This window comes from Magallana gigas, chromosome 10 (assembly GCF_963853765.1).
Source record: "Magallana gigas chromosome 10, xbMagGiga1.1, whole genome shotgun sequence".
Classification (NCBI taxonomy): Eukaryota; Metazoa; Mollusca; class Bivalvia; order Ostreida; family Ostreidae; genus Magallana; species Magallana gigas.
In genome coordinates, this window is record NC_088862.1 from 31,693,845 (window position 1) to 31,698,042 (window position 4,198).

The 4,198-nt window shown below is 29.0% G+C and overlaps 1 long non-coding RNA gene across 1 annotated transcript; it reads right to left on the bottom strand.

Annotated features, from left to right (window-relative positions):
* LOC136272310 (uncharacterized) lies at positions 1-2,272 on the bottom strand. Its single transcript, XR_010710281.1, has 3 exons — positions 2,160-2,272; positions 1,388-1,445; positions 1-59 (listed from the first exon to the last, which is right to left on the bottom strand). It is a non-coding gene; the product is annotated as an uncharacterized lncRNA (long non-coding RNA).
* Positions 2,273-4,198: the final 1,926 nt, after the last annotated feature.

The window sequence follows — 4,198 nt, forward strand, 5'->3', positions numbered from 1 at the left end:
TGGCCTCAGTTTGTGTGTTGTTGATTGTTGTAACATTGTTTGTGTAGGCCAACGAAGTTCTTCATTCAAACGGAAGATACAAAACAAAAAGAATTATGTTCTTAAAATTCAATGATCTCTAATATTAAAAAAAAAAAGATTATTAATCATTTATACTAAATCATATTTCATGTATTACACCTTTATTTGTTATTTAAGGTGGCCGAATTGAGTTTTTTCTTTGCGCATTTTTTACGCAGTCTAGTAAAATACAGTATTTCTACACTTTTAAAGAAATTGTTTTGACACAATTTATACATTTTAACAGCGTTTACAAAAAACAGATAAAAATATTCAGATATTTAAAGAAATGTTCTATTTTTTTTTATAGTTCTTTTGTTCGGAGTGTGATAATTACTATAATTGTGGATTTATGACGTTAAGATGAAAGGAAGCTTTGTAAGAGGACATTATAATAAATAATATCATCTGTGATATGCATATAAAGTCGATAACTGTATTTCACGGAAAAAGGGTTGTCCAAATTTGGTTAGGATCGGCTTACAGCCTTCTTCGTAGTAAGTCTAATTCGGGGTTAACGCCCTTTTCAACAAATTGCTGGATACAATTTTAGGTAATTTTTTTTCGAAATTATTTATCGTTTACTTTATGCATCTGTCTTTAATATTCCGCCCAATATCCCATTCCATTTTTCAAGATTTTAAGTTTTCAATGCATGTTTGCTTTGTTTTGTTTGTTGGTTTTTCCTTTAATTTTTTTTCTCAGAATATTACGCTGGAAGAGCTATGTAAGAATTCGCCTTCAGGAAATGTCTTGGCATTCACTGACGTGGCGCTTGCGCACACCGAAGCAACTGAGGTCGACATAAACTTGGTATCATTGTTAAGTTGTCAATTTTGAATTGGGTTCCTTGTATAAATAACATATAAAAGTAAACTATAAACGCCTTGAACATTTTAAACACAGAGTAATGCTATCCTCGAGGTTATTTTTTAAACTTTGGACTGAATCCATGACTCTAAAATTCATTTTTAATTGTCCAAATATATAGCAAATTTGGTGGAGTATGATACTTTGAGACTAATAGATAATATTATCTAGTATTACTTTTACGTATTGATACAGGTAGAAAATAATATTACTAATCTCATTTTCAATCTGAGGAAAATTACTATCGTAGTATTACATTGCTGTATTTATTCAAATAGTAAATGAACCTGTATTTTAAGATTGACACATTTTCATCTATTCAACTATGCGCAAATTGCAATTTTCAAAACTCTCAAATGGTAACTTTCATACATACTTACTACTTTGAAAATATAAAAACGAATTTTCAGAAATAATAATAAGTTTAAGGCAAGCTATTGTTATTGTTACTGCATACGTGTAGCATGATGGGTCAGCTAAAAAGCATCCATGGCCAACAATTACGCAATTCTGGTCTGAAAAAATAAAAGATATAAAAGCTTCAATCTCACAAGTAAACATGTAATAAAAATGTGGTCGGAACAGGCATCTAAAACGTAATATCAAGCATACTCCTTGTATATCATTAGTGCATGTACAACTATAGGAACTTTGATTATTTCATGTAGTTGATTGCACCTCCACAATCATATTTTTTTTAAGCTGCTCGAGCCGATATTATATCATATTTTATGTACGCTGTAAAACAGTGGTTTTGTTGATTATGTGTATATTAGTCAATATGTATTTCATTAGTGAACCCGATCATTTAAGCAATATCTTAATGGAAAATATGTAAAAGGTACATGAACATGAAGGGAAATACATTATTTTACTTTTATAAAGATTTACTTCTAAAGTAGAGGCGGATATGATAAAACTACAATCTTGGAATTCACTGAATTTAAAGTACTGTGAAATATATGTAATATATATATATATAAAGAGAGAGAGAGAGAGAGAGAGAGAGAGAGAGACTATTCTTTATAGGTGCACATGTACAATCATGTATATATCAAAGATATGTGAATTCTGGGGTATTTGATAATGAGAAGCAAATTCTATGTTCATCAAACTTAGTAAAAATGAAATTGTCAACGAACCATAAGTCGTTTTTATATGTTATGTTTATTAAACAGGGTAAAGACTAAATATAATAACCCAAGGACTGGACTGTTAAATTTGCTTACACATATATATTTTATCGCTGAAGTACGCAGAATCAGGACATCCTTCTGAAAAATGCTGACAATTGTAGGTATCAACAGCAGAGTATTTTCTGGATAAAAACAAACACGTACCTACAATTAGAAAAAAGGCAGTAAAAAATCAACAACGCTAGCCATTTTTAAGTGTCGTGTCTGTAGTTTTCAAATTTAATTTTTCTATTCTTCATAAAAAGTATGTTTTATTAAGGTGTTCCCTCTATTCAACTATAATTTGACGGGTCAGACGATCGGACATTGATTTTGTTTACATATTGAATTATAAACAGAAAAACACAATGTTTCAACAAATGTGAATGTGACAAACACTAGATACTGTTTATTTTTGTTCATGCACATACATGTAAATGATATAGCCAAAAAATCTTCTTTAAAAAAAAAAACTTTAACCAATATATCTAACGAACGGGGAAAAAAATGGCATAAACCCAAAACAAAGAATTGTGAACCTCTATCTTTCACATTACTAAATAACTGATATTCAGATTTTTGCTTACCATTAAGATTAACCCAAATGTCATACCATTGTCATTTTGATATAAACTTCTCATTAAGTGAAGTAATATTGGGCTATACAAGAGAAAAAAATGATATTGCTAAAATATTGATATTATTAATAAAGCAATATATTTTTTACAAATCAAGAAAAAGTTCTGATCTGCATATTAGCAAATTATTGATATCCATATTGGCATATTATTTGATAGAGAGAAAGTTGTTTGCAATAAAAATGAGATGTGATGAATTTATTACTAGGTGGAAAACTTTTGAGAATCTTATTGCAAACATTCATGTTTAAATATTTTTAATCATCTCCATTTGCTTAATTTTTATAATGGGCATAACACAAATATCTATATCAACATGTAATTATGACATGCGTCATCTAACCCCTTAATAACCATGGTAACTGTACATTTAGAATGAGTGAGAGAGTGAAAGTTTTTGTTCTGTCTTTTTTGTCTTTGTCTTTATATATCGAACTATTGTATTGAATGGTAATAATAGAAATAAAGCATGAAAAAAAAATTACAACATGACAATCTCTTTTACAGAAAATGCACACAGGAGACTCTGCTTTTTTGTTTTGAAAAGATATTAAATTTTATTTGTCGGAATTTCTATGAAGAATGTGGAACTGTAATCAATGTAATTCTGATTCTTGTGTAGATTTAAAATGGAGTTCAAAAATTTTGTATCCTGTTTCTTGTGCATAGTTATGACTCTTTTCTCTCCATTTTGATTTAGATGTACATGTTTCATTCTTTTTATCTAATAATAAGTTGTACATAAGTTTGCAGTCTTTACAATTACTAATAAACAGTAGGATATGATTAGGGATAACAGGTCATATTCTTTTATGATTTGTACGTTTGATATGCATAAATCTTTGTGTCTGCAAATGGTCCTTAAAGCAGTTCTTATACCTCGTTTTTTACTTGTCAACAAATATATCTAAAAAGATGTTATACTTTATTGACACTCAGTTAAGAGAACACTTTTTCGAGAAAGGTAACAAAAAGCAGCAGTTGTTTCTACTTTTAGAAAATACTAAAAATGAGTATGATTGCCTGGGACACTTATATTGGAAATTCAAGTAAAGTTGAAATATAAGAGTATGCCCGTATTATTTACTAGATTTAAATGTTCTTTTTAAATACCAGAGTTATATTCAAATGGAGTCAAAGTCAATGCCAAAGCCCTTTTTAGTGTCATTGTTTCTTTGCAATTTGCTCTAACTGTTATTATATACCGAAGTTTGCAAGTACATTCTGAATGTCAATTTGTTATCAATTTTAAATTCTTGCAGAATCATGGGAAAAAAAGATTAACCCAAATAATTTTTGAATCTTTTAAAATAGAAAAGTGATTTTCAGATTTCTTAAAATCGTGTCCATGCCCCTCTAAAAAAGATACACATACTTGCATTTTTGAAAATTATTCCACAAGCAGCAAGGAGATGACCATATTTTACCGTAACATTTATTTTATATGCTAATACT